The following is an 11,065-nucleotide window of genomic DNA, read 5'->3' as shown; positions in this document are numbered from 1 at the left end:
GACAAGGGAAGAGAAATACTGAGTATTGGATAATATCGAGGATCTCGGAAAATAATTATCTTTACAGGCAGAGAATCAATATTATATCCACTCCATCTTTCCACCCTCAATGCTTGCACGTGGACCCCAACGGCTGCCATACCGCCAGAAGGCAGGAGGCTCCCATTTAGCCGCAACACTAGGATCTTGAAATGGTAAGTGAAATTGGAATCTGGGTGGGGGAAAGAAAGCTTTTTAGGCAAAGATCTGCAGCGGGATAGTATGAAGGCCAAGAGATTAAGACTGTAAAAGAAGAACACTAAGACAAAAACTGGATAATGATTCTGGGATTTGGGCTTTAGCGATCTGTAGAACCTCTGGAAGAGACAAGGCAGTACACAGTGGACAGAGGTATCAGAACTCAGGAATGTATTGTAGGTTAGGTGGACACATTAGGATTTTGACAGCATTTAGAAATTAGTTGAAGCCATGTGTATGGGTGAGATTTCTCTGGAAGAATATGGGAGATGAATACATAGGATCTAGGCCATGTGAAAAGACAGAACCTTACCTTAGGGGCATTTATATTTAAGCATAGTCCTAGGAAGAGAAAGTCACATTCGGAAATAAAATAATCGGCAGAAAGATGTAAACAAAACGAAGAAGAGTAGTCTTAGAGAAATCTGGGAAAGAAAATTCTAGGAGGATATAGCAGAAAAACAGCTATTGGATTTAGTGATTTGTTGCTTATTTTCTAAGGAAGGTGAGAACTAAAGTCACATTTCTTTTGGTGATGAGTAAATTAGTAAAGTGAGAAACCATGAAAATGGGAGGTATAGCTCATTAGGAAGCTTGACTGAGAGGGAAGGACAGAAGGTCACATGTCGTCTAGCCTTGCTGTTGCCTGAATAGGTCCGAAGGAGAGGAAACGTTCAGGAGAGAGAAATGAGGACAAGAGAGCAAGTATGAGGGGAATGGAGATGTTTCCTCAACAGAAGGAATGGACTGAATGTAATACGTAGTGTGATTCCCTTAACTTCCAAGGAAGAACAAAGAAAATCTCCCCTTAATGCAGACTGTAAAACTGTCAGTGAGATACAACATGGCATTCGGTCATCTGCCAGAAGTCACACTCCATCAAGTGTGGAGTATACGAGAAATCCATGGCTTTCAGTGCCAATAATTCCATTACTGATAATCAAAGAGAAAACTGAATCTCCACTGGAGAATCGGGGGGAAGTGGATGCGATAAAAGCTGGGGGAAAGGGACTGGATCACATGGGAATTACCAAGTGAAGTTAAGGTGATGTGCTGAGCCTGAAATGGGCTACAGATGGCAAGAGAGCAGCTTCTAGAAAAAGGTAAAATCTGCCATGATGCATTGGCTGGAGATTACACCCATAGGCACATACATATCAAGAGATAAAAGATATCTGATAAAGTAAAAGCTCAAAATCTGTTCAGTTTATGATACTAAGGGCAAGAAAGTGGACTCGATGAATCCAGAACAGAACATGGTGTCTGGAAGCAGGTAATTTTATCTGAGAATGGAGAACCTCCCAACAGGTATTTTGAAACTTTGTTTTCAAGGACCATGATCTTCAAACTAAAAAGAATAAAACAAACATGGTCCAGAGATCTCTGAAGTCCATGAAAGGTGACAAAAATAAGAGAAAGGTGACAAAATAAGAGGAAATAATTTCAACTCTCAAAGAAAGGATACATCAACAATCCCCAGACCACAGAAAGAACTAGCAAATCCAGCAAATGTAATTTTTGAGACTGTTTAAAAAAAAAAAAGAAGAAAAAGAAAAGAAAAGGAAAATTGGAAAGGAAACATGGCAAAAAGAAATCACTTTAATTTACAGAAGAAAGGGAGGTTCAAGTGGTGATGCAACATGGGGGCTTAAGTGGGTAGGAGAAGAATCAATGAAACAAGATGGGATTGGGAGGGAGACAAACCATAAGTGACTCTTAATCTCACAAAACAAACTGAGGGTTGCTGGGGGGAGGGGGGTTAGGGGAAGGGGGTGGGGTTATGGACATGGGGGGGGGTGTGCTTTGGTGAGTGCTGTGGGGTGTGTGGACCTGGCGATTCACGGACCTGTACCCCTGGGGATAAAAATATATGTTTATAAAAAATAAAAATTAAAAAAAAAAAAAGAAAGGGAGGTTCTAGATTCTAGGAACCATGATGCTAAAGGCAAAAATGTTAGGATATATCATAATATCGGTAATTTGTACATCTGAGAGATCAAAGAAAGAAAAAAATGTTCATACACAGCTTGTGGGACATATACAAAGGCTCTTTGGAAGAGGTGACTTTTGAAGACTGGGGACATTTTAACAGATGGAGATGAGGAAGGGCGGAGCAGGGGCAGTGGGTAGATCAAATCAGACAATGCTGGTAGCTTTGCAGAGAAAGAAGCAGGACTGTAACTGCCATGTTTGGGGAAAGAGAGATGGTATAAATATGGTGGAATAGAAAGTAAATCTGGAACTAAAAAACAGTAAATGGGTATATTATGCTTTTGCTGCTAACAACAGTGTTATGAAAATACAGGTTGGTTTGAATGGAAAGTCACAGAATATTTCATACTGATATGTGTGGTTTTTTGTTTTTGTTTTTGTTTTTTTTAACATAAGCAAGCATTGGTTATCGGTATGTTTTGTTTTCTTCTGTTACTATCTACTTTAAACTCACAACCAATACAAAAGGGAAGAAGCTATGCCACTCTTAAGATTCTTTTGCAAAAAAAAAGATTCGCTTGCAAATACTAATACCTTATGGGTCTTTTCATTTAAAGGAAGCATCACACCTGCTCACCTTACTCCAGCCCTCCAAAAAACAAACAAAAAACCAACACTGTCTATGCTTTTTAAAAACAGGCAGGCAAAGTGGTACAGTCCCTGTGGAAACAGTACGGAGGTTCCTCAAAAAATTAAAAAGGGAAATACCATGAGATCCAGTAATTCCACTACTGGGTGTTTACCCAAAGAAAATGGAAACAGTAATTTGAAAAGATATAAGCCCTTGTATGTTTACTGCAGCATTATTTACAATAGCCAAAATGTGAAAGCAACCCAAGTGCCTATCAATAGATGAACAGACCAAGAAAATATTTTATATATATACATAAAATATATGTTATGTATATTATGTATATTATATATATAAATTTAAATATGATATATATTTTATATATACCTATATATAATATATATATTATATATATAGATATATAGATATATATAATGGAATATTACTCAGCTATAGAGAAGAATGAGATCTTACCACTTGCGACAACATGGATGGACCTAGAGGGTATTGTGCTAAGGGAAGAAAGTCAGAGAAACACATACCTTGCACATGATTTCACTTACATGTGGATTCTGAAAAACCAAACAAACAAAAACAAACAAAAAAACCAAACAGATTCTTGAACACAGAGAAGAAACTGGTCATTGCCAGGGGGGTGTGCGGGTGCGGTAGGGAAACCAGGTGAAGGGAATTAAGAAGTACAATCTTGCAGTTATGAAATAGCTAAGTCACAGAGATGAGAAGTACAGCATACAGAATATAATCAACAATCTTGTAATAATGTTGTATGATGACAGATGATGACTAAGGGGAAGCACTGAGTCACGTATAGAAATGCCAAGTCACTACATTGCATACCTGAAACTAATTTAACAGTATATATCCACTATAGGTCAATAGTAACTTTAAAAAAAAAAAAGTTTTTTAATACTCATTCCCTACCATGCTCAGGGTCTTCTGTGCTACATTCCTTCACAGTGTAGATGCTCTGATATGGGTTTTGCTCTATTTTAAAAGATGTCAGCCTGGCAGGCAGAGTTTTGAAAAATGTGATGGGAATCTATGGTACTCAGAGCTCTTATGACCTAACCATCTATTTTGTTATTTATTTATTTTTAATAAAAAAGATCAGTCGAAATTTCAGTATTTCGAAGACTGTCACCCATCAATACTAATTTCCCTTATTGTCAAGATGCCACTCACCAGCCTCCTTAAGACCAAATGCAGAATGCAGTATGGGGATTTTATTTATGTGGGAATAAACTGACTCCACTGCCCTAAGGTCCCACAGTGAAGCAAACAATGTATTTTTGAGGCCAGTTAAAAAAAAAAAAAGAACACCAGTTCATCCCAATGGCAACACTCCAGCAGATGGTAGATATTTTAACTGCTCTAGCAGTAAATGAATCAGTGACACTGATCACGGAGATGGAAAAATCACCACTGCACAGTGACCTCAAATTTTAAAGCACAGAGAAACTCGATTTAGGATACTGGCAAAGGATGCATGTCAAAGACTGACTTAAATGTGGACGAATGGTATCTGATTTTCATACTCAAGATAGTATCTGGTTTTGAACGAGAAATTCTGAAATGTGAATCAGGTTCTTCCTTCAGGTTAATCATTTGTAAAATGGGAGTAACTTGCATTGATTGTGATTGTATCAGACAGACTTTTCATACCATAAGAACGCAGGACGCATAGCAAGTGAGCAGTAAGAAAAAACTCCTGTTTTATTGTAACGCTTGTATTTTTACCCATTAGTAAGGGTATTTCTTGATCCACATTTGTTGCAGGCACATTGCCTAAATGATTATTTAAAATATCTGAAGGTTTTGGAAAACATATTTACATGTAAAGTTCAAGTCTTTTAATACTATCTTGTTGCGAAACTGATTTTTTTCGGACAAATAACATTAATTATCTCACAAGAGCTTCTGCTCTGCTTTCAGCGCAACCCATTTCTTGACAAGTAACTCAGCTTCCACTTGCAGGGAATTTTTCACCTAATCAAGTATTGACATAGAAAATGTATTCCTGTCCTAACCTAAGCAATAAACAGCTGACACAAAGAGGCGCAATATTTGTGCACCAGGTGTAACACAGATGATTTGTGATGACACAAAAGTGTAGTTTTCATCTTTCTGGAAGCATTTCCTTGGCTTTCTGCTGAAAGAGGGGAAAAATCTGCCATCACTCCTTTCTGTTTCGACACCTGAATTTCATTGAGAAGAAGCCTTGGTGACAGAGTGACACGATTACGTGCTGCCTAGTGCCTTTGCTGAGCAGGCGGTGGGGGGGGTGGGGGGATCCGAGGCAGTCTGGGATAGGGGAGAAGGCGAGAAATGAAGAGTGAGTTCCTGCATTGGATGTTTGTTTATTCTCTTATTCAAAATGTTTATACTTAGTTGTAAAAAGACAGGCAGCTTTCTTACATGTCTTTTATACAGCCATATTTTCACCCCCAATTAGGGGAAGTCTCCCTGGTTTTCCTTAATGCTCAGTCAGCTGGCTTCCAAGCTCAACACGGGCCAGATGCCAAATCCTGGAGTATCTGGCACCTACAGGTCTAATGACGGGCCTGTGGCCGCGGGTCCCCTGCATACACCAGGCACGAGTGACAATCTGATTTTTAGATCTCTTGTCATTACAGTGAAGCAGACTCACAGCACTCATGGCATCCACTTATCACTTGAAGGGGTAATTGGTGACTTTTTTTTTTTCCAGGTCACTTTACTTGCCAGTGAAAACAGGTTTTCCTGAAGCAGCCAATAACCTCAAGGCACCTACATGGGACAAATGCCTTTAAAAATAGGTACACAATTTCTTAGGAGGCTACTGAAACGGTGCTGCCTTAGGCGACAGGAAACCTGGAATGCGAGCCAAATGACAAAGACAGACCCTGAGCATAACCCTTAAGCACAGAGAGCTCAGTTTACAAAACCCATTTCTCCCCAAGTGTCTGAGGTACACAGGGTAGTTATAGCTGTACCCGGTTCATATGTATGTTCTCACCACCGCCCCCACGCCCCGATGTATGCCCTTGTTTCCCTTAAGAGATAGATAAAAGGGGAACACCAATCCCGACAAAATGCTCCTAGCAGTCCATAGTAAGAAAGAAACGGACAGCAAAATGCACTCATCCATCAATAACAACCACCGCTGCACGCCGTTTAGCATCTTTGGAAGCCAGCAGCAAGAATGGAAGTCCCACTCAGAACTCCCACACGCGTACCTGGCTCCTACCTACACTGCAAAATCAAGAAGCTTTTCTTCTTGGCTGAGCATTTAACATTTCTAAAGTCTTTTGAAGACTATCAATCAAGTTGAATACAGAACATTTTCATTAATGTCCTTGATCACCTGTAACTCTAAACACAGACAATGAATAAATCAAACCCCAAAGTCTTTTACCACCAAAGCAATCTGTGTTGTTTTTCTTTCTTTTTTCTTTTTTTTTAATTTGAGGTATTTTATTCTTCTTTGAAACTGGAAACAATCCTTCAAATGAAACAGAGATCTAAACTGGTAAGAGATACAGTAACGAAAATAGATACGGATATAGATACATAATTTGCACACACATATATATATATTCTGCTCCTTCTTGAAGGAAACATTTATCAATTTAGTTTTCTGAATATAAAGCAAAAATGTTAAAAAGTTTTTGTTTGTTTTTTTGAGGGGTTGTTTCGTTTTTCTTTTCAGTGGCTATTCATCTCTGTATTTAGGAATAAGGGATTTTATTTATTTTTTAAGATTTTATTTATTTATCTGACAGACAGAGATCACAAGTAGGCAGAGAGGCAGACAGAGAGGGAAGAGGAAGCAGGCTCCCTGCTGAGCAGAGAGCCCGACGTGGGGATCGATCCCAGGACCCTGGGATCATGACCTGAGCCACCCAGGTGCCCCAGAATAAAAAACTGTAATATTATCACAGAACCTACATAGTTTTTCTGCTTCCCCTTAAATATAACTGGCCTTAAAGCTCCTGGTTAAAAAGACATCAGTCTCTGCCTCAGTGAGTCATTCTACGATTAACAGATTATTTAAACAAAACAAAACAATACAAAAAACGTATGAAGGGAAGCAAATAGCTATCCCCCTCCCCCAATTTTGACTGTGGAGGTTGTATGCAGTTTGTGTTTCTGTTTCTCTCTGTGTTCACTCTCTTACCTATTGTGTGACTCAGCCACAACTCAGGCCCTGTCAACAGTGACCCACTACCCTGGGAATAGGCATCAGGCCAGGCTGACAGATGGCTATCAGTCAGACAAGAAATATTTGAGGCTATGTCGGGTTAGAACATCACCAGCCAAACTCTCCTCTGAAACCACTCAAAGGGTAGCCTGTGAACACATGTCTGCTTTTACCTATAAGGAGATTTTCCAACTGGGCCAGTCCAGTGTTGTCTTAAATAGATAACAGAAGAACAGAACTCAGAAGTACATTCAGTCGCCCTTGTTTGTGGATTTACTTGTTTCTGGGATTTTGGATTTCTGCAGTTATTCATATACAAAGGAAATGGTTTTTATATTACTGAAATCCACGGAAGGCCCTCAGCATCCAAAAGGCTTCTGTCCTCCTGTGCAAGCCTCTAACCAAAGCCGGAAAACAATTCCTCAGGCCTGTTTTCTTGAGATGCTAAAGCTTGCGAAGGAATTGCTAAATGTATTTTTACCCCGTCTAATTCCTGATTGAATCCGCTATACAAACTAAATGAAGATGAAATATCACCTTCTTTGATGATCACTAAATAGTTCACAAATGAACACTAAACTGCAAATGAGGGGATAATGTGCCTTTCTGAGAAAACCAGATGCTTTCTGTTCTAAAGTACACGCCATAACACGGCAGAGTACTCAACGTACAACGCATGCCATCTGCTGACTAATACAGAATATTTACAAGGGTAGATAATTCCAGTAACTGTTTTTGGTAAATTGTTATCCAACTTAATACGACTATATCCAAACCACAAATTTCATCTTGCTAATTTTTAAAAAAATTTACCAGCCAAGATGTGCCATTCAATCCAATGATTACAAAAATAAATAAATAAAAGGTAACAGCTCTGAGGTTAAAGACCACGGGAAGTTTTTAAATGCCTCTCGGACATGCGATAAGAAAGTAATGAATAAATCTGAATGCTTCTCCCTCCATCCATGTCAATTAAAAGAACAAAATATATTTTTTAGAACCCCATAGCGAGAACCACAAATCTCTGAGCTTCCCCGGTTTCTGATGTATGCCTTGTGCTACTTTCAAATCAGTTTGAATCAGATGTAAACAACATAATTGAAGAAATGCAATTTGCTATGTCTTTGTTTAGACACAGCAAGTAATACAGATGATTTTAGAGATTGTGCACAATTTATATTCAGTAGAAACAGTTGAAAAGAATGATAAAGATTACCTTTGTCTTCTGAATTTAATAGTTAAATCAGTACGACTAGAATCATGTCAGCCCATTTGGCAGTGCAAAGCACATTCAAAGGTAGTCATTTCTTGGACATAATAATTTCTATCATTAAGGCACCTGGGTGCCCAAGTCGTTAAGCATCTGCCTTCAGCTCAGGTCACGATCCCAGTGTCTGGGATCCAGCCTCTCATCAACTCTGCATCGGGCTCCCTGCTCGGCAGGCAGTCTGCCTCTCCCTCTGCTCCTCCCCCTGCTCGTGCTTTCTCTGGCTAACTCTCTCTCTCTCTCAAACAAACAAATAAATAAAATCTTTAAAAGATAATAATAATTTCTATCACTAAAAATAAAAAGAGAAACAGAACATTAATTTTGTTTTTGTCTAACCTAAAATTTCACTTGTAATGATAGCCTCTGATTTACCGCCACACTTTTCACACTTCGATTTTCCAAGTTCAACTATCATTCTCAATGTCACAGAAACTTTATCACAAACTTCATTTGATTACTACACTGTTCAACAGATTCTAGTATCACCACCTCGTTTAAAGTCTTTTTTTTCCCCTATTGGCATTATGAATACTTCCTTTTGAAGACTCAAGGACAAAGCTGGCAAAAAGTGAAGATAATTTGAGTCTTAAAACAAGGCAATCTTGCTTTGTGAACAATTAAACATCTTTCCACCTGAGGGCAAACTTATCAGTCTTCACAAGGCAACTGTCTTACTGGCTTGAAGAGCCAGTGACCTTCAGACTATGCCCTGTCCAAGGACGACTCCAGCAGCAACGTATGGAAGACTGACACAACTTACAGCACAGATTTCAGCTACTGCCCATTTCAGGAAAGAGAGTTTGAGTCCAGTAAAGGTTAACTGCCTGCTAAACAGACTCAACACCGCCCAGAGGGAAAAAGCAAAACCCAGTGTCTCTATAAACATATAACCTAAAATGTCTCCTAGAGAATCAAAATTTATTAGACATGAAACAGTGAAATGTGACTCCTGGTCAAGAAGATAAGGAGGACTCAACCCTGAAATGACTCAGATAATGGAACTAGCAAGCAGAGACCAGATTTTAGAAATACGTTCAAATACTTAAAGGTAAGCTTTGGTCATAATGAGTACAATGATGGGATGTATAGGAGAGAAACGGAAGTTCTTTTGCAGAAGACCACATAGAAAGCCTAGACGTAAAAAGAACACTATCTGAAATGAAACAGCCAGGGGTAAGTGTAGGTTAGAGTGATGAAGTTCTTGAACCTAGGTGGGGTTCGGTGGGGTGAGGTTCGGAGCCGACGGCTAAAGAAAGAATTCTTAAGACGTCTCTGGTGCAAAAAGGTGGTTTATTAGAGCACGGGGACAGGACCCGTGGGCAGGCAGAAATGCGGCTGCCCCGGGTTGTGAGGGTCGGCATGTTACATGCCCTGCCATTGGGGGAAGGTGAGGGGAAGGGAGGTGTCAGTGGAGTTTTCATATGCTAAAGAGGGCCTACAAGGTGCCAGGATGTTCCAGGCCTGCCAGAGGCCTTGCCCTTGCTGCTGGATCAATGTTGTCTTTAGACCAGCCAGTAACATTAAGATCGTTGGGAGACTTTTTGGTGGGGTGTCACAATCCTGCTATCAATCGTCTTTGTTAGTGAGATTTAGAACATTTGTAAGCCAAGGGAGACTCCTGTCTAGCAGGATTGTGAGCTCTGCAAGTTAACTATTTGCTTATTGTTCATGGCAGTCAGGGCTGCCTGAGGGATGCTACACTTATGGAGGGGAGCGGGTGAAGAGGGGGTGCAAGGCGCCAGCTTTTGCTTTGTCCTCAGCCAGCCTCCTGCTCCCTCATCAAGAGGAGTCAGGGAAAGGACCAGGAGGCTTCAGTAAACTTGAAGTTAGATCAGGAACAATGAACTCATCAGGAGAGGAGAAAAAGAATATATAATTGCAAAACCAAAACAGAGACTCTGTGACCTGTGGGGTAATATTAAGTGGTTGAAGATATACATAATTGGTGTCCTAGAAAAGAAGAGAGAGAATGATACAGGAAAAAAAAAAAATGTGGGGGAAAAAAGAAAGGAAAGGACAAATTTTTGCAAATTGGGTAAGAAATACTCATTACAGACTCAAGAGGCCCAGAAAACCCAAAGCAGGATAATACAAGGAAAACAAGCCTAGACACATCATAGTCAAACTTCTGAAAGCCAAACAAAAGCAGAAATTTTAAAACAGACAGGGCGGGGAGGGGAGGGAAGCCAACACATTAGGTACAGGGAAACAATTAATATGAATGATGAGTAAGTTCTATCAAAGCAAACTAGATTTCATATTTAAATTGCCGGAAGAATATATCTTTAAAACCCAAATTCTATATCCAGTAAAAAATATCCTTAAAAAAAAAAAACAAAGCTGAAGCAAATATCCTAAAAAAACAGACCTGAATTAGGAAAAAAAAAATGCCTAATGCCTAAAGAGTTTCTTCAGCCTAAAGGGAAACTATACAATAAAAACCGAGATGTGAAAGATGAAATAAAGGCACCAGAGGATGTCAGTAATGGGGCAAACATAAAAGACAACTGTTTAGTGTCATATATTTTATTTTTTGAACTTATTTAATGGACTTGTGACTGTTTAAATCAAAATACAAAAAAGCAATCGTGAGTTCCATAGAACTGTCATATAGAAATATAAGACAATAAAAACAAAACGAGAAGTAGATGTAAATGGAGTGACGAAGGTCTAAGTTCCTTACACTTTTTGTGAAAGAGCAAAATATTATTGGAATTTTTCCCATGACACCTTAAAGATGAATATTGTAATCTCTAGATCGACCACTAAAAGAGCAAAAGAGATGGAACTAAAT

Source organism: Mustela putorius, unplaced genomic scaffold (genome assembly GCF_011764305.1).
Source record: "Mustela putorius furo isolate JIRA1106 unplaced genomic scaffold, ASM1176430v1.1 tig00003836_pilon_pilon_pilon, whole genome shotgun sequence".
NCBI lineage: Eukaryota > Metazoa > Chordata > Mammalia > Carnivora > Mustelidae > Mustela > Mustela putorius.
The sequence above is the reverse complement of the archived record's forward strand: the minus strand, read 5'-3'. Positions refer to the sequence as shown.